Below are 26342 nucleotides of genomic sequence, written 5' to 3'. Positions count from 1 at the left end.
GCGCTATTATGGTTAAGGAGCAGTTAGGGTTTTGGAGCAGTTAGGGTTTGTCGGCTTTAAGGGTTCCGCAGAATTAGGGTTTCGCACATTCGGGATGCTAGGTTTTGGCGCTGCAGCAGCAGGTACACGCAGTCCGCTGGCGATTTTAGGGTTTGCGTAGGCGGATACACGCACTGCAATCAAAACTCGCAGGGCAGCCAAAACGCGCAGAGCAGCCGAATTCGCGCAGGCAGGTAGGGACGTGAAGGCAGCAGGTGGTGCGCACGCAACAGCAGACAGTTAGCAGGGCAGGCCGACAGCCAGGGCGCGCAGGGTAAATTCGCGCGCAGGGCAAAGTCGCGCCAGGGTTCGCGCACGGCAGATTCCTCTCTCTCTCTCTCTCTCTCTCTCTCTCTCTCTCTCTCTCTCTCTCTCACACACACACACACACACACACGAAGGATTCGTCTTGTACTTCTCTCTCTCTCTATCTGCTACTCTCTCTCTCTCTCTCTCTCTCTCTCTCTCTCTCTCTCTCTCTCTCTCTCTCTCTCTCTCTCTCTCTCTCTCTCTCTCTCTCTCTCTCTCGCTGCCTGCGCTGCATCCTCGCGACCACCCTGCCCTCCCGCTGCCCTACCCTGCTCGCGCCCCCGCTGCACCCTCGCGTGCGCCCTGCCCTGCACCCGCGCGCCCGCTTCCCTGCCCCCCCCCCTTGCCCTGCCCTGCTCGCGAGCTGCACCCGCTCACGCGCTCTCTCTCCCCCCCCCCGCTGCCCTAGCCCCCCCCAACTTCTACGCGTAATATGTCTCCCCCCCCTCTCCTACGCGTAGATTGTCTTCCCCCCCACCTACCCCCCCCCCCCCCTTTTTTCTTTCACGCATAGGATGTCCATCCTCTACGCACAGGGAGTAAATTTTTTATTTTATTTTTTTTATTATTATTGTTTTTTTGTTTGCCCACCCCCCTTCCCCCCACTCTATCTACCATACTCCCCCCCCCCCCCCCCCTCTCTCTCCAATCTGTAATTACCGCTATCTCCCCCAGGCCGTAAAGCCTCGCGCTCCACCACTCGTCGAGACCGCCGCTAGTGTGGGTGCACACGTGCATCTAGCAACTCCCTTGCGCACGACTCCCCCACACGCCCAACTGCCGCGCCCGCTGCTAGGGTGGGTGCACACGTAAATCTAACCCCCTTGCGGACGGCAATCAAGCATGAGGAAGACGAACGATAAAGCCGACCCCCTAGAGGATGCCATTCAAAAATGCAAAGAGGAAATGACGGAGACCATTACCAAGATGAACCGCAATCTCTGGGGCACAATAAACATGCTCGAAGGATGTGTGCTGATCCAAGAGAGCAAGATAAGCACGCTGGAAGACCGAGTGACGACCCAAGAGGAAGAGATCGCGTCACTCAAGAAAGAACTCGCCGAAGCCCGCCGATCAAGAAACACACTGGAAGAGGGCGAACTGCAACCCTCAGTAATCGAAGAAATCAACACGATCAAGGAACAAGTACGGGCCATCAAAGAGGGAGAAGATCAGCACAAAGAAATGACGACTTCTTGGGTGGATGTTCTTACCAAAACCCAACAGAAGGCGGACAAAGCCGAGAAATGGATCAAGGTGGCCAAGAAAGGAAAAGACAAGGAGATAACGCCCACGTCCACACCCAACATCATTAACTAGACACTAGAGGAGGAGCAGAGGAGAAGGGTGCACGCTTTACATGTGAGAATTTGCGGTCTTAAAGACAAAGGCAATGTGGACGAAGAAGTAAAAGAACTCACAGCCTTGATGGGGATTCATGAGCCGACACACAAAAGGGCATGGAGAGTGGGCAACATAAAGAAAAATGGAGGCAGTGGAGAAACCTCAAAAGAAAGAGCACTCATCCTCCGTTTTCCCTCCATGGAAGCAAAGAAGTCATTCTTGAAGAAAAGACCAACTCTTAAAGAGACTGGCATCTTTCTCGAGGATGATCTCACCCTCTCGCAGATCGCTCATATGCAGTAAGTAATGCCGGAGATTAGAGCGGCAAGGGGAAAAGGCAAGATCGCTTTTTACCGAGACGGGAAAGTGGTAATACTTGAGCGACGCTCCACATGACGGTGCGAGACTTATGGGACCACACTCAAAGTAGCTGCCTGGAACTACAATGGATCTATGCGTCTTGATGTGGGTGCTTTTGAGGATAGCTTTACTGGAAGAGACATCATCTTCTACTCTAAGACACACCAGGCCCCTGGGCAATCCATGCCTCACATCAGTGGATACAGGTGGGAGACAGCCTACAGACAGGAGACACGCTCAGAGCACAGAGGGCGGGGCTCGGGGGGAGTGGCAGTGTTATTTAGAGAGGATCTGCAGCCACTGATACATATAGCCCGCAGGGATGAACAGGCTAGCTACATGTGGGTGAGATTGAAAGCAGAGACAGGCAGATATCTCTACCTAGCTATTTGCTACTTTCCCTCGAGTACATCAGTTTATGCATCACCCAGAGGACAGTCCGCTTTCTCTATTCTAGATGATGACATATGGGAGTTCTGTAGAGATGGTGACATTATCATACTAGGGGACTTCAATGCTAGGACTGCCCATCACCAAGCAGTGTTTTATGATACTTCAGAGGAGATGCTAAGAGAGCTAGATGCCATGGAGACGGGCCTGTCCAGACTATCACACAATGTGGAATATACTGAGTATGGGCGACACCTGATAGACATGGGCACTGCACATGGATTGGCCATCTTGAACGGCCTACAGAGATTTCCTGTTGTGGGAGGTTTTACATGGTTCCCACACAGGCATGGAGCCAGCACAGTGGACTATGTCATGGCACAACCGAATCTCATCTCTAGTATCCAGGATCTCACAGTTGGGCCCAGACCGGTCGGGGTAGCAGTAGATCATGCTCTGATGTCGATGACCATCTCTTTCCAGTTCAGTGTAGCACACAGGCCACGGGTAGCAACCCCTACTCGCTACACATTCAAACAAGAGACGGATTCTGTATACATGGACGGGATCTACAGACGCCTATGCACTGAGGACCCGGGGCGACCTTTGGAGGAGCTAACTACTATACTGACACAGACATTGCATGAGGCAGCAGCAGAAAAATACCCACACACCCAGCCTGAGCAGAGCCGCCGATCAGGACGCATGCCCCAGAACAGCTTGTACGATGAGGAGTGCCACCAGACTAGAGCCAAACTTCAGAGGGAGGTGCTTTTGGGGGATGTCACTCACAAACAGTCACAGATTGACTTACGATGCCTGGTACGGCGGAAGAAGAGAGCTTTCTTGGCTCGACTCGAGCAGGATCTATATCAGCTATTCTTGAGTCAGGACTCGCGGGAGGCATGGCGGCTCTTTCATGAGCAGTTCCCCCCCCCCCCCCCCTTGCTATTTCCTCCACAGAGACCTGGGGTCAGTACGCATCATCCTTGTACACAGTACCTGGACAACCGCCCATTCCCAACCCCCCCGACCCATGCCCACACACATGTGCTTTTTTCACCGCTGAAATGGTGAAGAAAGCCATTGACAGGATGAGGACTGGGAGAGCATATGATCATGATGGCTTAGTCGCTGAGCATTTCATGCATGCCAAAGACCTACTAGCAGAGCTTCTAGCAGTTATGTTTAACCGTGCCATGTGTGAAGGCCTACTGGACACTTGGAGCCTATCTACGATCGTACCTATCTTCACGGCAGGAGACCCCATGGAGCCTGGGAATTATCGCACTATTATGATTGGGCACACACTGGCACGGTTGTATGCATCCATTCTTGAGCAATAGCTAAGTAGATGGGCAGAGAGGGAAGGAATGCGTGCAACTGGGCAGGCAGGGTTCAGTAGAGGCTTCTCTACTCTTGACCATATCTTCACACTCAGGGCCATCGTCGAGGAAGGCAGATCTCATGGGAGACGGATCTATTGTAGCTTTGTGGACTTCTGCAAAGCTTTTGACACAGTACCCAGAGCTAGATTGATGCGCAGATTACAGGAAATGGGAGTACCCACAGAGCTCATTTGGGGGATCATGGCATTGTACAAATCAGTAGTAGGGCATGTACGCACCCCGGAGGGACTTTCTACACCGGTTCACTCCACTATTGGGGTGAAGCAAGGCTGCCCGCTCTCTCCTATTCTTTTCGGTATGTATGTGGATGAGGTTTCTGACTACATTGACAGCGATGGGGATAAAGGTGCACAGCTGGCAGGGACATGGATTCCACTTCTGTTATATGCTGATGATATTGTGTTGATCTCCGAATCCCCAGAGGGAATGCAACGTCAACTGGATACTCTGCATACGTTTGCCCACGAAAGTGGTTTGTCTGTCAACCTTGGTAAAACCAAGGTTATGGTGTTTAATACCACCCCACAGTGGATCAGGATTTCAGCACCTACATTCAAATACGGCCAAGAGACTGTGGAGTACACAAACGCTTACACTTACCTCGGAGTGGTTTTCAACGGACCTACATTCTCACTCAGAAGAGCAGCAAAGACCAGACTGACTAGAGCCCACGCAGCATTGGGTAGATTGGAGAGGATGTGTTCCCAGGTTCAGTTTCAGGAGCCCCGGACGAAGCTCTGGCTCTCTGACACCTTGGTGGCTTCAGCATTGCTCTATGGGGCTGAGATATGGGGACCTTCTTTGGATCACCACGGGAGGCCGGGTCGCACAGACGGATGGGGGAACATGGAGAAACCTCTCGTCTCCATGATCTCGCGGCTCATTAGAGCCAAGGCATCAGTACCACGAGCCATTATCCGCGCAGAGCTAGCGGCTCCCCCACTAGTGGTGGAGGCGCTCACCAGATCAGTCTCCTTCATAAACCGCACATGGGAACTTCCCAGAGACAGATATGCTCGCATAGCACTTGAGTCCTCTCGACAATTAGCCATACAAGGAGATACAACATGCTGGTATGGGGAGATGACATCATGGTTTCAGGCACATGGGTTCAGCATAGACAGGCTGCCACCATTCCAGTACTCATTGAATGCACCATCTCTCATTCTTACACGGTCGGAGATCACTAAGCTCATCCGCCAAGACCTGACCCAGCTAGACACCAGGAGGACATGGATACAACCAGCACAAGAATTGGGCACGAAGATGGCTTTCTACAGAGACCACCTTCTCCAACCTACGGAAGATGGTTTTGTGACGAGACCAAGATACATGGATACCCACTTGTCTCATGGGATACGATGTGCTATTGGCCAACTACGCACATCGTCTCACCAGCTGCGAATTGAAACTGGGAGATACAGCGGAGTACCAGCAGAGGCCAGGACATGCCCCTTGTGTGACATGGAACCTGAGATAGAGCTGCATTATACATGCCACTACCCTATCTACTATGAGATACGAGGCCGCTTCCATTGCTTGTTCAGAGAGGGTTTTGGACCACTCTCAAGAGTAATGGGATACGAAGATCAGAGATGCCTAGGTTTGTTCTTGCTCGAGCTGCGCAGACACAGAGAGATCCTGATAAATGGCAGGGCTAGCCAGTCTCAAAGACGGATCACAGACTTCTTCAGAGCAGACACGGGACAGCCGCAAGAGCCACTCCCACAGCAGAGCTCCCCCTTGTCTCACACCAGAGGCACATTGATCGACCGAGCGATTGAACTGGGGAAATCGAGGCGCCCACGACTGCGAAGGACTACACAGCACCGACGGAGGCTACGTCAAAAGATTCGGAGCACGCAGGCCAGGCATGCACGACGCCCGATCACACTACTAACCATGGAGGAAATTGATGAGATTCGCCAACGACCGATGCTAGATTTTTTGTGATAAGCCGCCCATTTTTGCTTAGTTTTTTGCTTAGCTCACATCGACCAGTCTAGGATCCCATAGTATATATCTTTGTTTTGTATTGTTGTTAGGTTATTTTCGTTACTCTGACTTTGTATCAGATCCACCACCTTGTAACTTTCTGGTCTCATAGGTCACTATGGCCTTTTGAAGACGTTAATATAACATTTCATTTCATTTCATTTCTCGGATTAGTTAATAAGGCAATCACACAAGGGCTGCCAGCAGACTGGCAAAGAAATTGGATAAAAGCACTTTTCAAAAAAGGGGATGTAAATCAGCCCACTAATTACCGAACCAGATCATGTATGTCTAAACTTCTGGGGAGTGTTCTAGAACAAGCCATAAGCTCATGGGCAGAAACAAATGGCAAGCGCGCAATAGGACAAGCAGGTTTTAGACCCAAGCATAGTACGATTGACCACCTTATTTCACTCGGGGTCTTAATGGAAGAGAGCCGGCTAAAAGGGAAAACCTTGTGTTGTTGTTTTGTTGATTTCACAAAAGCATTCGACACGGTCCCGAGAACTGGCCTATGGCAAAGAATGTAAAGTATCGGGGTACCACTCCATCTCAGAATTGCAATGGCACATCTTTACCAAAGAGTTCTATGCCAGCTGAAAACACATGCAGGTATGTCCAAGGAATTCTCAAGCAACATGGGAGTTAAACAAGGATGCCCTTTATCCCCAAATCTCTTCGGGCTATGCATAGACCAGATTGAGGACTTCATACCCCAGGCACTCGCAGAAGAACCAGATGGACCGGCCATCGGAATGCTCACACTTCTGCTACTCATATAAGCAGATGATGTTGCTCTTTTTGCACATGATATAGTATCTCTTCAAAAATTGGTAGATGCCATGCATACCTTTTGTGAAAACACAGGGCTCTCAATCAATGTAAACAAGACAAAGTTTATGCTAGTGAGGACTCAAAAAAGACAGGAAATTCAACCAACTCTCATGTACCAAGGGAAGCAAATTGAAAGAGTAGACAGCTTTATGTACTTGGGAATGGATATACCATCTAATTATACTTGGGGACAATGCGCACGAAATAGAATTGATGTGGGGCATGCCAAATATTACCAACTTGAAAACATGTATACACAAAAAGTCATCAAGAGATGGGAAATTAAAGCAATTATATTTGAGACGTGTGTAGTACAGGCCATCCTATACGGAGTAGAAATTTGGGGAGCTAGTATCTCAGCCCACCCATGGAATGAGATTGAAAAGATACAAAAGAAGTTCCTCTGTAGACATCTGGGAGTCAAAAAAACTACACCGTATTCAGTGTTGCTTTTGGAAACAGGCAAAAGACCCCTCGAAATGAAAGCCCTGCAAAGAATGTTTACATACATTATGAAAGTTAAACTGATGCCCTCCACTCGAATCCCCCACATAGCATGGAAGGCCGGATGTGCACTACAAAAGACTAAGAAAAGTAAATTCTTAACATCGAGTCTTATCCAAGACATAAGGAAGTGGTTTGCAAAATGGAATGTAGAGGCATATGTGGACATGCCCATTGTCAAGGGGGAAGAAGGGGAATGTATGCTGAATTTTGAAATAGCACTACTTGAATGCCTTCACAATAAATGGCGAACGACCACACATCGGTCCAAGTTCGAATATTATTGCAAACATGTCAACACAAAATACTGGGAGCTCTACAGCACAAGCAAGCCGGAAGCCCAAGTACACATCCAAACGCCTATGCCCCATATGGCAAGAAAAGCCATAACTCTGATGCGTACAAGATCACACTTGCTTAAGATAGAAACAGGCGGCTGGCTGAAAATTGATGCTCAGAAAAGAATATGCACATCATGTACTATGCGAGACCTTGAAGATGAAGCACATGTGACGTTAGAATGCCCAGTATACGCACATATTCGAGCTGATTTTCAGCAGCTCATACACGGATGCCATACTCTCGCCGAGTTGCTCTCCAAAACGGACCCCTCCCCTACAGCTCTCGGGACATATCTTTCCCGCATACTAGAACACCACAAAACACTCACAGAAGACACAAAAAGTCACACGAGTAACACACCCTCGAAAGAGGAGAATGTCTAAAAGGTCTCATGGGTCATTTTGGCCCCCCGTGGACGTGAATATCAAATCAAATCTCTCTCTCTCTCTCTCTCTCTCTCTCTCTCTCTCTCTCTCTCTCTCTCTCTCTCTCTCTCTCTCTCTCTCTCTCTCTCTCTCTCTCTCTCTCTGTGTGGCAACTCAAAAACAGTCTTCTACGACACTTCAGATGAGATGCTTAGAGAACTAGATGTGGGTGAGTTGGGGCTTGACAAACGCTCACATGACAGAGAGCAGACGGAGTATGGGAGATACCTCATGGAGATGACGACTACACATGGGTTAGCCATAATTAATGGCTTACAGCGATTTCCTGGAGCAGCCGGTTTCACATGCTTTCCACACAGACATGGGGCCAGTACAGAGGATTATGTTATGACACAGCCGAGCTTTGTCCCTTGCATTCAGGATTTCACAGTGGGAGCCAAGCCAGTGGCCGTAGCAATGGATCGTGCTCTCTTGACACTGTCCGTTTCATTTCAGTATAGTACAGCCCAGACATGAGGAGGCAAGTCACACACCCGTTATACATTTACATCAGAGACTGATTCCGTTTATACAGAGGAGATCTGGGACCGTCTATGGGAAGGCACAGCTGATACAGGCCTCTCACTGGAGGAGTGCACCACTCTATTGACTGAGACACTGCATGGTGCTGCATCAATGGCATACCCACACACTCAGCTGGGCAGGAGACAACATTCTGAGAGCATGCCTAGTTGGTATGATGAGGAGTGCAAAGAGATGAGAGTCCAACTTCAGAGGGATCTTCTTTTAGGAGTAATCACTTACAGACAGTCTCGGATTGCTTCCCGGCGCCTTGTGTGATGGAAGAAGCGAGCTTACCTGGCTCAAATGGAGCGAGATTTATATCAGATGTTCTTGAGTAGGGACTCAGGAGAGGCATGAAAACTCTTTCATGAGCACTTCCCTCCCCCAGTGATTACTTCACCTGATTTGTGGGGCCAACATGAGACATCGTTATATACAGTTCCTGGACAGGAACCCCTTCTAGACCCTACAGAGCCATACCCAGCTACGAGCACCTTCCACTAGGATGGTATAGAGGGCCATTGACAGGATGAGGACCGGGAGGGCATATGATCATGACGGTCTAGTAGCGGAGCACTTTATACATGCTAGGGATATGTTGATGGAGGTTCTTGCAGTGTTGTTCAATCGTGCCATGTGTGAGGGGTTACCTGAGACTTGTAGGTTGTCTACTATTGTGCCTATCTTCAAGGCAAGTGATCCTACAGAGCCTCGGAACTACCGCACTATTATGGTTGGACACACATTGGCACGGTTGTATGCATCCATTCTTGAGCAGCACTTGAGTAATTGGGCAGAGGGTGTACGAGCAAAGGGTCGGGACGGTTTCAGGAGGGGTTTCTCCACTCTTGATCATATTCTGATACTCAGAGCCATCATTGAGGAGGGCAGGTCACACGGGAGACGGATTTATTGTAGCTTTGTGGATTTCCGCCAAAGCATTTGTCATGGTACCGAGAGCTCGATTGATGCGCAGACTACAGGAGATGGGGGTGCCCATAGAGTTGATTTAAGGGATTATGGCTTTGTACAGATCAGTGATGGGACATGTGAAGGAGTACGAGCGGAAGTGCGACGCGAGAGAGAGTGCGAGAAGAACAGCACGACGATATGGTGAACTCGCTCTACTGTTATGTGTAGAGCATAGTGAGTTCTTATTAGGTTTAAACAAAAAGAATATGTGTACATACTTGGCGGCCCGCCCACTTACCTGGGCGACCACATTGGGCTTTATACCCCAACAACCTCCCACTTAAAGTCCAATGTGGTACTTTAAGTGTGAGAGAAGCTACTATACAAGCTAATATACAAGAGATGTAGAAAAATGATGTACTACCCTACACCTAACTGCTTGCGAAAATGCGCAAAGCTCTCTGAGGGAAGTCCTTTTGTAAGTAGATCAACAGGATTTTCTGTGGTGTGAACTTTGACAAGCTGAAGTTGCTTATCCTCGAGCATTTCCCTAATGAAATGATACTTCACATCCACATGCTTTGTCTTTGAGTGATAAACTGGATTGCGAGCCAATTGTATAGCATTTTGACCATCACAATATAACACAGGCATCTCTTCTTTGATTCCCAAATCTGTTACTAGTCGATTAAGCCAAATTGATTCTTTGCATGCCTCTGATGCTGCAACATATTCAGCATCTGTAGTAGACTGAGTAACACAATCTTGTAATCTAGAACGCCATGATACTGCTCCACCAGCCAATGTAAAGACATACCCTGACGTAGACCTTCGGTTGTCTAAGTCACCTGCATAATCTGAGTCTGTAAAACCCTTTACACTTAGCTCCTGACTCCCATAGCATATATGCATACTCTTTGTAGCTTTCAGGTATCTCAATATTCCTTTCACTGCCTCCCAATGTTTCTTGCCTGGGTTTGACATGTATCGACTTACTACTCCCACTGCAAATGCAATGTCTGGGCGAGTAGCAATCATTGCATACATCAAACTACCCACTGCAGACGCATATGGAATCTTATCCATTTCAGCCTGTTCTTCCTCAAACACAAGACAATCTTGTTTGCTAAATTTCACATATGGTGGCAATGGAACACTCAATGCCTTTCCCTTCTCCATATTGAAACGTTGCAAAACCTTGTCAATATACTCTGTTTGAGATAACCAAATCAACTTCTTTGATCTGTCTCTCTCAATGCGCATACCAAGTATATGACTTGCCTCACCCATGTCTTTCATGTCAAACGATTTTGCCATCTTTGACTTCAAAGCTGAAATTTCTTCCAAGTGCTTGCCAGCAATCAACATGTCATCCACATACAAAATAAGGATCAGTCAACTGCCATCCTTAGCCTTCTTTGTATATAGACAGTGATCGAACTCACTACGTTTGTAGCCTTGAGAAAGCATAAACTTGTGGAACTTATGGTACCATGCCCTCGGTGATTGTTTTAAGCCATAAAGACTCTTTAACAACTGGCATACCAAATCTTCCTTGCCTTTCTCAGCAAACCCTTCTGGCTCCTGCATGTAAATTTCAACATCTAAATCACCATGCAAGAACGCTGTCTTGACATCCATTTGGTGCAACACCAAATCTAATATGGCAACCAATGCAAGAAAGCATCTCAATGTAGTCATCTTGACCACCGGAGAGAAGACTTCATCAAAGTCAATGCCTTGTTCTTGCTTAAAGCCCTTGGCAACAAGCCTTGCTTTGTACTTTGCTGACTATCATGAGCGGTGATCTTACACCTGTAAACCCATTTACAAGGTAGAGCCTTTTTGCCCTGTGGTAATTTAACTAGCTTCCATGTCTGGTTTTTATGCAGAGCTGTCATCTCTGCCTGCATGGCCAATTGCCAATTCCCGGAGTCCTTCATTTGCACTGCTTCCTTGTAACATGAAGGCTCATTGCAATCAGTCAACATGACATGGAACAAACCTATCACGAGGTCGCGTGATACGTCCAGATCTACGCACAATAGGTGGCTCAGGCTCAGCCACAACCTGTGGTTCCACTCTATCCTGTCCTTGCTCCTCTTGAGCCCTGACATTTTGTCTTGCACGTGCAGGTCCATCTTCTTGGAAGACAACTCTTCTAATCTCCTCAACCCTCTCTGGTTTAGAATGATATTTGGCTTCATTAAAGTGAACATCATTGCTGCGGATAACCTTTCTGGATTCGGGATCCCAAAGTCTGTACCCCATCTCACCAGAATTACCATAGCCTAGAAAGATGCACTTTCTACTCTTTGGCTCAAGTTTGTTCCTAAATTCCTTTGGAACATGAGTATATGTCTCACAGCCAAAGACTCTAAGATGCTTGTATGAGGGCATTTTGCCTGACCATACCATCTTTGCCACTGAATCCTTCTGCAAAACCTTGCTAGGAGATCTATTTATAAGATGAACAGCTGTTGATACAGCTTCAGCCAAAACCCATTTGGCAGTTGTGCATTAGACAACATACTTCTGACCTTCTCTTGTATGGTCCTATTCATCCTCTCAGCAACACCATTTTGAGGAGGATTGTAAGGAGCAGTAAGTTCACGTTTTATACCTTTTGACTCACAAAAGTCCTGAAAGGCCTTTGAAACATACTCTCCACCATTGTCAGTACGTAAGCATTTAAGCTTCTTGCCACTCTGATTCTCCACAAGTGTCACAAACGTTTTGAAAACACTAAACGCTTCATCCTTGTGCTTGAGAAAGTAAACCCATACTTTCCTCGAGTAATCATCTATAAATTTCATAAAGTAAGAAGCTCCCCCTAAAGATAGGTTAGGCATAGGTCCACACAAATCACTATGAACAAGTGCCAACTGTGTATCTCTTCTACTGCTTCTATGCTTATGTGGCTGCTATGTTTGCTTACCATACAGACAATGTTCACAGAATTCAAAATCATTAAATGACAAGTCAGGCAAATAACCAGAACGAGACAAGATTTCCATTCCCTTCTTGGACATATGTCCTAACCGGCTATGCCACAAAGAAACGTTCGGCTGCTCGGTTACATTGATTACATTTTTAGAGACATTTGATACATAAATCATGTAAAGTCCTCCAGACTTTACTCCATGTGCTACTGTCATAGAACCCTTGGATATCTTCCACATGTTCTGTCCAAAAGTGGTGACGTAGCCACCATCATCAAGTAAACCTATGCTGATCAAGCTCTTTGTAATTGCGGGAACATGTCTCACATTCTTCAGCGTGAAAGAAGAGCCATTCTGAAACTTCAATTGAACATCTCCAACACCTAAGATCGCACATGTCTGCCCATTGCCTAGCCGAACATGATCTTTAGTGGTCACATAAGAGGTAAACCACTCCTTGTTTGGAGACACATGAAGTGATGCCCTTGAGTCTATAATCCAGTCACTCAGTGCATTTCCATCAGATCCTGTAAGAAGAGCTGACTACATTGTATTCTTCAAGAAGTAGATGTCTCCTGACACTAGACTGTTATCCTCCGCAATAGTGTTTGTCACATTTATTTCTTGAATCTTCACTGAGAACTTGCTCTTCTCACCATGGTCTTCTGCTTTCTCTTTGCCTTTTTCTGCTTTCCATTCTCTGCAGTCTCTTTTCATGTGACCCTTCTTGCCACAATGGTAGCATTCTATGTTACTCTTGCCTTTAGCACTGCGGGACTTGCTACGAGACTGATCCCTCTTTCCACCTTTGTACTTTTCTTTGGTCCTTCCCCTGACAACTAAGGCTGTTCCTTTGCCTTTGTCCATTGTCTTTCTGTTGGTTTCTTCAGTAAGCAGACTGCCTTCTACACCTGCTATGGTCAAACCATCTGGAGGTGCAGAATTACTCAAAGTTGTGCGAAAAGTGTCCCAACTTTCCGGTAATGTGATCAACAGGAACATAGCTCTAATAGGTTCATCAAACTTAACACCTTGAGCTGACAACTGACTGTAGATGGTGTTGAATTCATTCAGATGATTGGACATAGGTGTCCCTTCTTTCATCTTCAAGTCAACAAGCTTCTTAAGCCAGTATACCTGTGAAGCTGCACTCTGCTTCTCATAAAGATCACTCAGCTTTGTCCATGCTTGATAAGCCGACATCTCGTCTGCTACGTTGAAGTAAACGCTTTCTGCCAAAGTCAGCATAATGGTAGAAAGTGCCAATTCATCCATTTCGCTCCATTCATCTTCGTCCATATCTTCTGGTTTTATCCCCTTGAGCTTTATAGGTTTTATCTGCTTCTTTTGTACCAACACGTGCCAAATCTGCTTCTTCCACAATGGGAAATTAGTTCCATCCAGCTTCTTGATATTGTAAAGAGCAGTGTCCTGTGATCCAGCCATAACTACGCTTCACAGTAGTTTACTTTCCTGAGCAAAAATTCGGCAGAGTTTCCCTTGTAAACTATCCTCTGAACCAATATCAACCTGTCAAATGAACCAATAAAGCTTCAGATTCTGCAGAAATTTCGGCAAAGTCTCCTTTGTAAAATGGCTCTGGTGTACTCAAAAACAGACCAAAAACAGCTCAAAAAACCACTGTCTCTCTAACATTGTAAGCTGTGGGTAGACCTGTCCTGCACCTGTACTGTCTCTCACTATCCTGTCACTGTCCTGTAAGCATAGACTGCGACAATGCCTCAACGGCAGTAAAGCAAAGATGCAATCCCAACTGTCTAACTCACAGTCAATACATCCTAGCTGCCTATCTAAGGGTTCTCGAGGAATCGCTCCAAGATCTGCATCACCGAAAGGATCTCAACATTCGAGAATCCCCCAGCTCAACAAAACCTCACTCGACCCTCAACAAAGGCTGCAGTAAATCTGACAGTACATAGACTTCCCACAAAGTCATACATCCACAAATTTCCCACTATATGCTGTAACCGCTGCGGCGGTTGTTTCCTGTGTGACTCACAGCCAGCAAACCCTCAACAGACATACATCATCTCTGACAATACATCCCATGTGGAAGTACCTGCAATGTCAGGATGAAATCTGGAATATCAAGCAGCAAACACAAGCTACCTGATGAACTAGTGGATGTCGCCTACAATCTGTGTGTAGATGCGTCCGTGTCGTATGTGACGCCTCCAAGAACTGTGAGCCGTCCTTCGATGTGTAGACAGCCACAAATCAGCACTTTGGGAGTGCCGATATCCTCAGCACCTGCAATCGTAGGCCGAAACCCCAAATTTGCAGAGTCGGATCTGCACCCGCCGAGACCACGTAGTCGAAAATGGCCTGCGCAAAACTTTGTCGAAGCCGAACGGTGGCCGAGATGACCTCAGAATGAAATTCTGAGAACACCGAGACCCTTCAACCACCCACAGGAATTGGGGCCGTGTCTTCGCCTGTCGAATCTCACTCCAATCTGAGCAGGTGACTCTGGCTACCTGCAAATGCTGCCCCGAGCCTCGATCTGAGCTCTGATACCAGTTGAAGGAGTACGAGCGGAAGTGCGACGCGAGAGAGAGTGCGAGAAGAAGAGCACGACGATATGGTGAACTCGCTCTACTATAATGTGTAGAGCATAGTAAGTTCTTATTAGGTTTTAACAAAAGAATATGTGTAAATACCTGGCGACCCGCCCACTTACCTGGGCGACCACATTGGGCTTTATACCCCAACAACATGTACGCACTCCGGAAGGGATATCTGATTTAGTTCACTCTACTATTGGGGTGAAAAAAGTCTGCCCATTTTCTCTTCCTCTATTTGGTATGTATGTTGATGAGGTGCTGATTACATTGACAGAGAGGGTGACAGAGGTGCCCAGCTCGCAGGGACGTGGATCCCATTGTTGTTATATGTTAGCGATATTGTGTTGATATCTGACTCATCGGAGGGTATGCAACGACATTTGGATGCAATACACAGTTTTGCAGAGGATAGTGGATTGTGTGTAAACCTTGGTAAAACCAAGGTTATGGTGTTTAACACCACACCCCAGTGGATTAGGAGATCAACACCTACTTTCATATATGGTCAGGAGATTGTGGAGTATGCAAATGCATACACTTACTTGGGGGTAGTCTTTACTAGGCCGAGATTTTCTTTGAGAAGAGCAGCAGAGACTAGACTGACTAGAGCTTATGCGGCTTTGGGAGGATTGGAGAGGATGTGTTCGCAGGTTCAGTTACAGGAACCTAGGACAAAGTTATGGCTCTTTGATACTTAGGTTTCCTCTACTATGCTATATGGGGTGTAGGTTTGGGGACCTTCTGTAGGCCAGGATGGTTGGAGACGTATGGAGAGGCCCTTGGTATCTATGATCTCTCGGCTGATTAGAGCCAAGGCCTCCGTACCGCATGATATCATTCGAGCGGAGTTAGTTGCACCTCCTATGGAGATTGAGGCACTTACGAGATCAGTCTCCTTTGTACACAGCCTATGGGATACTACCAAAGATAGATATGCCAGGTTGGCCCTAAAGTTTTCCAGACAGTTAGCTCTATAGGGGAATACATCATGCTGGTATGCACAGATGACATCATGGTTTCATACACATGGCTTCACCATGGACAGGCTGCCTCCTTTTCAGTACTCTCTACAGGCACCCTTGATGTCTCTGACACGGGTGGAGATTACTTAACTCATTCATCACGATCTGATCCAGCACGACACGAGGAGGACATGGATAGAGCCGGTACAGGAGTTGGGCACGAAGATGGCTTTCTATAGAGAGCATCTTCTCCACCTCACAGGGGATGGGTTTGTGATTCGACCTAGCTATATGGACACACATTTTTCTCATAATTTGCATTGTGCCATTGGCCAGATACGCATATCCTCACATCAGCTAGAGATTGAGACTGGCAGATTCAAAGGGATACCAACAAATAGCAGAATATGCCACTTATGTCATCTAGAGCCAGAGACAGAATTACATTACATTTGTCATTGCACAGTGTACTATGAGATATAAGGCCGCTTTCATTGTCTATTCAGAGAGGGTTTTGGGCCTCTATCTAGGGTCATGATTTATAAGGATCAAAGATGTCTTGGACTGTATCTACTTGAGTTACAAAGGCATAAAGACACTTTACTAAGGAGAGCTGGAGAGAGACAGTCCCAGAGACAGATTACAGATTTCTTTAGACTAGATATTGAACACCCAAAGGAGCAGCCACCATTGTAGAGCTTTGCCCACACTCATACTACCACTACTCGCATTCTCATAGACCGAGCATTGGAGCTATGAAGATCTAGACGACCGCGATTGAGGAGAGGAGCTACACAGTATCGACGACGGAGACTACAGTAAAGGATTCGAGCCATACTTTCTCGACGTCCAGAGTGCAAATGAGGATGAATCTCTACCATATCCCCCCCCCCCCCCCCCCCCTCTCATTGTACTACACATTGTACTGGGCACCTTTTGTATTAGCTGGCACATCCATACAGTCCCAGTTGTAATAGTTGTAATTTTGTTTCAGTTCTTTTTATTCCGGACAAGCAAAGGATTCGAGCCATACTTTCTCGACGTCCAGAGTGCAAATGAGGATGAATCTCTACCATATCCCCCCCCCCCCCTCTCATTGTACTACACATTGTACTGGGCACCTTTTGTATTAGCTGGCACATCCATACAGTCCCAGTTGTAGTAGTTGTAATTTTGTTTCAGTTCTTTTTATTCCGAACATGGTATCAGATTCACTATGTTGTAACAGCTTGGTATCATAGGTCATTTTGGCCTTTTGGAGATGTTAATATATCATTTCATTTCTCGAGGAGCAGCTGAGGAGATGGGCAGAGAGACATGGTATACGAGCATTAGGACAGGCAGGTTTCAGGAGTGGTCTCTACTCTTGATCACATCCTGACCCTACGACGGAGAGCACGTCACATGGGAAACAGATATATTGTAGCTTTGTGGATTTCCGCAAAGCTTTTGATACAGTACCCAGACCTAGATTGATGCAGCGACTGCTGGTCATGAGGGTACCCACAGAGCTCATTTGGGGGATTATGACTTTATACAGATCAGTTGTGGAGCAGGTACACACTCCCGAGGGGATTTCTACCCTGCTTCACTCCACTACTGGAGTGAAGCAAGGATGCCCGCTATCTCCTATTTTGTTTGGTATGCACGTAAATGAGGCCTCTGATTACATTACGAGACTAGGGGACATAGAAGCACGACATGGATCCAACTTTTGTTATATGTTGATGATATTGTGTTGAATTCTCACTCCCCAGAGGAAATGCAATGCCATTTGGATGCCTTACATGTGTTTGCGGAGGATAGTGGATTGTTTGTCAACCTTGGTAAAACCAAGGTTATGGTGTTTAACACCGCATTGCAGTGGGTCAGGAGGTCAGTTTCCACATTTACCTGGGCAGGAGATTGTGAAGTATACAGATGCATATACTTATCTGAGGGTAGCTTTCAGTGGGCCAGTTTTTTCGGCATCAGAGACTAGATTGACTAGAGCTTATGCACATTGCAGCCTTGGGCAGACTTGACAAGATATCTTCACACATTCACTTTCAGGAACCTCGAACCAAACTTTGGCTTTTTGATACTTTGGTGACCTCAGCTATGCTATATGGGTGCACATTTGGGGCACCTCAATTGGTTGTCACGGCAGAGCTAGCAGCACTAATGGATGGAAAGGGATGGAGAGGCCCTTGGTATCTATGATTTCCCGGATGATTAGAGCCAAGGTCTCAGTACCTCATGAGCTTATTAGAGTAGAGCTGGCTGCCGCTCTGGTGGTGATTGAGGCACTTACTAGGTCAGTCTTTCATACATAGCTTGTGGGACCTTCCTAGAAACAAATATGCCCGGCTTGCTCTTTAGTCTTCCCGACAATTGGCCTTACAGGGAGATTGGGCCTAATGGTATGGACAGATGACTTCTTGGTTCCAGATGCATGGTTTTAGCATGGATAGACTGCCTCCCTTTCAGTACTCTTTGGAGGCCCCCTCTCTCACAGTGACACGGACATAGATTACTAGACTTATCCGCCAAGACTTGATTCAGATGGACACCAAGAGGACTTGGATAGCCTACTCAGGAGTTGGGCACGAAGATGGCTTTTTACAGAGAACGTTTTCTCCACTTACGGTAGATGGCTTTGTAGTCAGGCCCAGCTATATGGCTACACATTTATCATATGGGGTGTGGTGTGCTATTGGCCAAATACGCACATCCTCACACTAGCTTGAGATTGAGACCGGCAGATATAGAGGAGTTCCGGCTGAGGCCATGGTATGTCGTGTATGCCATAGGGAGCCAGAGACAAGAGGTGCATTACATATGTCATTGCTCCACATACTATGAGATTCGCGAGCGATTCCATTTGCTTATTCAGGGAGGGTTTTGGATCACTTTCCAGAGTTATGGGATACCAGGATCAGAGATGCTTGGGTTTGTTCTTGCTTGAGTTGAGGGAACATAGAGATTGCTTGCTAGGTACCGAAGCTCTCACCGCAAGCATCAAAGACAAATTGGAAGCCAGCAAGGAAGGATGGGTCGAAGTAATCAAGAAGAATATGAAAAAAGAGGCGTGGGAGGAAGCCCAAAAGGATGAGGCGCTCATTGTACACACAACCATTGAGGAAGAGAAGATGCGCCAAGCCTGTCGTATCAATATACGAGTGACTGGCATAGCAGAAGAAGAGGTATCCACACCGGAGAGCAATGGGAAAGCCCTATGCACAAAACTCGGGTACAAGGAAGAAGAGGACTATGGTTCTCTGTGGGAGTTTAAGCCCAATGACATTGGCTTTAGAGTAAATTTCTTGGTGGGAAGGTTGTAATTTGATAAATTGGGCATTTTGGTTCTAAATCCAGGTTGGTACCTTAGATTATGGCATAAGTCCAGGTTGTCTCATTAGTTTGACAGTAGTCACTAGCCTAATATCACCCTCTTAACTGTAGTCTCTAGCCGAGTCTCTAGTAAACGATACAGTAATGTTTCTTTCCTTTTCAGGATAATCGGTCATACATTCTTGGGCAAGCCATCTCATTGCTTCAAGCAGCAAGCGTCTCTCTAAACAAGATGCAAAGTCTTCCAAATATTGAACTGCTCACAAATTCTACTACGACACTACCAAATCAAAGCTTGCCGGAGGATTATTAAGTAAAACCATAGAAAGTACATTTTAAAGTTCGCTTTTCTATCAAAATAATTTTTACATACTCTCCTCGTCAAAGTTAAGAAAAAAATACAGCATTTTGAGAGCCTCATAAGGTAGGTAAGTGGCTTTCAATGTGTCGCTTTATATGCAATGTTGAGCTAGAAGACGGTAGTTGAACTCTGATCTAAATTCGTGTGGCACCTACCATCTCAATATTAGATAGATAATATTTTCTTTCTTGAAAATGTAAAAAGGTGTTATCATTTGGTAGGGAATCAATTTATGTTTTCAGATATGAAGCAATATCCGCTTAGACCCTATACTATAACAGAACTCTGGTCTAAATTCGTGTGGCACCTACCATCTCAATATTAGACAGATAATATTTTCTTTCTTGAAAATGTAAAAAGGGGTTATCATTTGGTAGGGAATCAATTTATGTTTTCAGATATGAAGCAATATCCGCTTAGACCCTATACTATAACAGAAGTACACATTTAGTTATGTATCAAAACTATCAAGATAATCTATACTTTGATTGATTGAAGATTTCAAGCATTAAGTTTTTCATAGTTCTATCGCACTATATTAAATTGTTGAGATTCTCATGATGGTTTTTTTGTTTTTAAAGGTGATGCCAATGTTAGGCATATAAATGTTAAAGGCCTTGAGTTCAAGTCTATTAATATATTGTAAAGACCTTTGCATTTGCATGTAACTATCTACTTGAGTATTACACCTTGATTTGTACAAACTCAGGTAAAGCAATAGGAGCTCGAGGATGCCGACGTGATGGCACAGCTTGCCAACTTACACACTATGGGCAAGGCTAAAAATTGCCATCGTGTGCTATGGGCTTTGCTTTTGGTGTCAAGGGTGGTGCTACTAAACTCCACTACATGGTCACCCGTGATGATAAAAACCTTGCACAACCTAAACCAGGTATTGTGCTTATATATCTTTTTTGACTTCTACATGCAATTGTTGACTATCGATTTGAGTAAAGACTATAGATCTAGAATCTATTTGTTGTGAGCTCTTTCCATATATATGTTATGCGGTATAGTAGTGTTCTCTATACATAGCAATTTTCTTTTGGAAAGAAAAAAATGAATCCAAATTAAGAAGTTATGTATTCTTGTTTGAATTCATCGTTTGGTAACCACCCTCTCAATACTAAACATTTGACTCCTTAAAATAGAAAACAAGTGACCCTCCTAGACTAGGAAACTCTAAATCTTGGAGAGACAGCAAAGACTTACAGAAAAGATCCCTCATCCTCCAATTCACCTCCGAGGAGTCTCGAACATCCTTCATCCGAAAGAGGGTTATCTGGAAAGGGCTAGAGGAGCCTCCTATCTACCTTGGCAACAACCTCACAAAGATGCAACAAGACCATCGCAGAGCACGCATGCCTAGAGCCAAGAAACCTCGTAAAGAAGGGAAGAAGGCGGTAAACCGAGATGGTAGGGTCATCACTGATGGCAAGACCATCGCATAGGGACTCGCGGCCTGTGGGACACATGAGGAGATCCACTTCGCGGTTTGGAACTGCAATGGGGACCTATGGACACATCTAGAGAGGATTGAGGAGGTGATGAGAGGAGGGGACAGAGATACATGAGAGCCCAAAGCCTAGTCTACCGAGGATCCATGGCTTTGAGTGGGAGTCTTCACATCGAGGGGGCGCTCGCCAGCATTCTAGACGAGGGTTGAGAGGGATGGCTATACTTTTCAAACAGGGACTTCAGAGCAGAGCAGGATATAGATTGTTGCACAGGACCCACAAGCCCATTACCTTTGGATCCTCTTTGAGCTATCACGGGACACAATTATCTACATTGCCCTCTGCTACTTCGCCCCCTCTGGCTCCAGATTTGCTACTACAGAGACAGAAGGGGAGGGGGAGGAGAGTCATCCCCATAAACATGCCTGTCAGATGAGATTATGGAGTACTCTACACTAGGGAAAGTATTCCTTATGGGAGACTTCAATGCCAGGACATGCCAGAACCAATGTGAGACATACGACACAAGAGGACCCGGTGGCACTAGTCGCCATACAGCTCGCATTACAGAGTACGGCCATCATTTGCTCAGATTAGGCTCTCAACACCCTCTCGTTATTTATAACGGGATGGCATAGTGGCCCACTTCATGAGGGCTCACATGCATACCGCATGGAGTTACAGCCGAGGAAGGGAGTAATGTGAATTACATCATGCGATCCAGAGAGGCCACCCACCTACTTAGCTCTTTCACCATCCCACTCATACCTATTGGAGCTGACCACACCTATCTTGCACTCTCCCTCACTGGCGACGCCACACCCTCCACATCCACGCCACGCACCCCACACCCCACAATCCCCTTATACTTGGCAGAGGTCGAGAAGGGACTCCGTTTACTCCAACCCTCCACACCACTACCTATGCTTGCCTCCCACATCACATATGTTCTTCAAACATCAGCCATTAGCTCTCTTCTGCACACCACCCATACAGGTCTTACTCACACACACACACACACACACCACACCCACGACTATGCCACAGAACCGCTCGTATGATGATGAATGTAGAGACCTCTACCGCCGGCTGCCTGTGCAGTGAACCCTTGGAGAGATCACTGATTGAGAGCCCAAATGCCAGATGAAGACGCACACCTGCCAAGAGTGGTGGGCTTTCAAGGAGTCACAGGAGCTAGAGCTATACCACTTGTTCATGAGCATGGACAATGCCACAGCATGGCGCACCCTTGAGGAGCCACGACTGACTATTGAGGATCCACAAGTATGGCATGATTCTATGAGGTGCCGAACCAGCCTCTGATCCCACAACCACCCGGGCCTCGACCCACGAGCCTTCCTTCTTCACAACACAGATGGTCAAGAAGGCCATTCACCACCTACAACACCGCCCGTCATCAGATCATATAGGATTACAGACTGAGCACCTCATTTACGCAGTTGCTACGATAGCCCCGTTGATTGCACATGTATTCAACCAGGCTATAGGAGAGGGCTTCCCAGAGGAGTGGACCAAGCACACCTTTGGGCCGATCCACAAATTTGGAAACACCTTGGACCCAGGGAATTACACGACTATCATGATTGACCATACAATGGCCAAACTATATGGGGTAGTACTTGAGGCTGAGCTTAGTTCATACGGGGAGATCGAGGGCCTACGGGCTTCTGGTCAGGCAAGGTTTAGGCAGACCTTCTCCATCATCAACCACATCTTTGTTCTACGCTACCTCATTGATGAGACAAAGGTGCGGAAGAAGAAGCTTTACTACAGCTTTGTGGATTTCCACAAAGCGTTTGACACGAGATAGGCTCTTTCGGTGAACTGGCACTCTTAATGACCGAGCACTGGAGCTACGGAGATCAAGACGACCACGACTGAGGAGAGGAGCTACACAGCATCGACGGAGACTACAGCAGAGGATTCGAGCTATACTATCTCAACACCCAAAGTGAACATGAGGATGGATTCTCACCATTTCTCCCCCCTTTCTGTCATTGTTTCACACATTGTTACATCCAATTTACTAGGTACCTATTGTATCAGTTGTCACATCCACACAGTTCCAGCTTGTAGCAATAGTATTTTTGTTCTAATTCTTTTGTACCCAGACATGGAATCAGATTCACTATTTTGTGACAGATTCGTCTCATAGGTCATTTTGGCCTTTTGAAGACGTTAATATGACATTTCATTTCATTTCATTCATATCTCTCTCTCTCTCTCTCTCTCTCTCTCTCTCTCTCTCTCTCTCTCTCTCTCTCTCTCTCTCTCTCTCTCTCTCTCTCTCTCTCTCTCTCTCTCTCTCTCTCTCTCTCTCTCTCTCTCTCTCAGAATTGAAATTATGCTTTTGCATTGCAATGGATACCCATGGAACGCAAGGATTGGCATAGATGAACTAACTAGCAAAGCAATGTTGTACTTCTTGTTAAAACTTCGGACCATGACACAAATGAGTATGGACTAGAGAAATACAATGTACATTTATTGATGTGGTCAAAAAATCTCAAGCAACGCGGAGGGCAAGGAGTAGCAGCATACATGATTAAGAAAGGGTTGGTAAAAGATAACAATTACAAACATTATGTATGAATGAAAAAGAGCAGCCATTTTTGTAGCCAATTGTTACATCACTCATCATGATTCCCCTTCTATGTTTGCATGGATAGATATCAACCATTTGTTGATTTAGAGGAGGACATCGTTTATTTTAAAGGCAAAAGTGATGTTGTCTTTGGGGACATGAATGCCCACACAAAAACATCGCAACATGATAAAAAACAATTTGATATGCCATATATTTTTAGGGAGTTGGAGGACGTTCACTTGTATGATTCCACTTTAATGGATGCAATAAAGCCATATCACTATGGAAAGCTACTTCTACACGTGCAATAGTACGGGTATACTGATTGTAAATGGTGCATCTTTATGGAGTGGAGTCGATGGATTTACATGTAGAAAACACAATAGATGTAGTATGATTGACTATATGCTACTCTCTAAAGCCATCATGTATCGCATAAAGAGTTTTACACTTGGCCAATGAAGCTCCGAACCAGACCAAAGGACTTTATGTATTGACTTTACATGTGGAATAATAAGCAAGGCTGAAAATCTATACCTAGAAGAATCCAAGATAAGCCCAGATTCACCCTTAAAGAAAAGTGCAAGGTATAGATCCATGGTAGTCACCCACAAGACAATATAACCATCAGCTCCATCATGCAACTAAGGAAAAAAGATAACTATCATAGTCATTTGCATGCATACAAGGCACTAACTCACAAGACAATATAACCATCGCTCCATCATGCAACTAAGGACAAAAGATAACTATCATAGTCATTTGCATGCATACAAGGCACTAACTCACAACAAGAGAAGAAGATGAGAAGTCAATTGAAACTTTTTTCAAGTCCAAGACAAGGTACATGCATGTGGAAGATTTTGGAGATATCAAAAGAGCCAGTAGGTTGAGAGTTTTGGCAACTTGAGCCTTATTGATATGCACACCCATTGTATGCAACTATATGAGCAACCAAACTTCGGGAAGATGCCATGTTATGTTCACTCTAATGTATGACCTCTTATTTCAGTATTGGAGATGTATGCGGCAGGCTTAATAGTTGGCCACTCGCATAGCAAGCGATCTTCAAGGTATCAAGACAGAAATGATTAAATGGACTGGAGACACATCACATCATTGTATGTTCAACCTTGCACTTCCAACATGGTATGCCTTGTGATTGCAATACCAATTGGCAAACCTCTGCATAAAGGGGGGATGTAAAAAATGTAAATAATTGTCGGACTATAATGATGGGTCTCTTATGGCAAAGTTATTTGGGTGCATAATAGAGATAAAATTGAGTTAATGGGATGAAAAGAATGGCAAGCATGCAAAAAGACAAGCGGATTTCAGTCAATATCATAGCACCATCGATCGTCTTGTCACTCATGTTCTCATGAAGGAAAGGTGGTTGAGAGGTAAGCGATTGTATCATTGCTTTGTGGACTTAAAGAAAGTCTTTGAGATGATTCAACGTAACAATTTGTGGAGAAGGATGGAAGAACTTCAAGCATCAAGTGAGTTACTGCTTGCAATTTCTCGCATCTATGAGAAGGTCATATGTCAATTTTGCTTGGAAAGAGGAATTTCAGTTCTTTTTGCAAGCACTGTTGGGGTTAATCAAGAGTGTCAATTGTCACCAAATCTCTTTGGGCTATGCATTGATCAATTGGAACAAATTGTGTTTGAGTTTATGCAACAAGAAGGCATTGAAGAGGTTACTATTTGCAATGCAATAATCATGCTTTTGTTGTATGCGGATGATGTAGTGCTTCTAGCACATACTTAAGAGGTTGCACAAAAGCTTATGGTTGTCCTGAGAACTTTTGCTTATATAGTGGGTTGATTGTGCAAAAATATTCAGGTACGCAAGATTCCTTAATGTAATCCACAAAAGACCTTTATGAGAGTCAAGCATTATCAAAACTCAAGTAAACAACCATATCAATAAGTCCAAAAGCCATGGTACCAAGTAAAGCTACAATTAACATAACCCCTATCCAAAAAATAAATTTAAAAAATCCAAAGGGTATAGTAGAAAGGCAGCAAGTAATCAAAATAATATGTGACTTGTAAATTATCAAGAACGATCTCCGAAGGGAAGCATCAAGCAACCCCTTTGTCTTAAGTATGTCCAAAACCCTAAGGTTAAAGAAAAAACTAGGGCGAAACAAAAACCAGTAACTCAATAAGGATCAGTAGTTTTAAAAGAAATTTCTCAGTGCGAACAAGCTATGAGAAAGAAAAAGGGCAGAGTTACAGTATATAGCATGATAGCATATATAACTACTACATCCAGATCATGACAGTCTGAGCTAGTCAAACATTCCCAATGAAAAGTGGGAAAGCATTGCCCCATACTTGGATCAAAAAGGTACCAAAAGACAAGTAAAGTAATGGCTTATAGAGGTCATTAGCTCAAAGAAGAGGCCAAATCAAAACACCTTGAGTACTTCAATCCATCATAGTGAGTCTAGAACACAACTTCAGATTTAGGTCACGGTACGTATGTGCAATAGGGATTCCTTAAGTCATGACAAAGCCTTTTAAGAAAGCCCATAAGCCAAAAAGTTAGAACCAGGATGGTGAGTCATAACACATTGGGGGATTATGGATCATTCTTGTGTTTAGAGACCCATGAGGTATGGACAGAGTAGTATTTTATGACAAAACAAAGCAAGCCAGATACTAAGGCCAGAAGTATACCCCCAATACCAACAG

General features: G+C 45.4%; 1 protein-coding gene across 2 annotated transcripts in view; it reads right to left on the bottom strand.

Annotated features, from left to right (window-relative positions):
• The window catches only part of LOC147453507 (RWD domain-containing protein), a 127826-nt gene that overhangs the window by 32150 nt on the left and 69334 nt on the right, over nucleotides 1-26342 (bottom strand). The window lies entirely within an intron of this gene.

Source organism: Adiantum capillus-veneris, chromosome 7 (assembly GCF_014529385.1).
Source record: "Adiantum capillus-veneris isolate H3 chromosome 7, ASM1452938v2, whole genome shotgun sequence".
In the NCBI taxonomy this organism is placed as follows: domain Eukaryota; kingdom Viridiplantae; phylum Streptophyta; class Polypodiopsida; order Polypodiales; family Pteridaceae; genus Adiantum; species Adiantum capillus-veneris.
The sequence above is the reverse complement of the archived record's forward strand: the minus strand, read 5'-3'. Positions and strand labels throughout refer to the sequence as shown.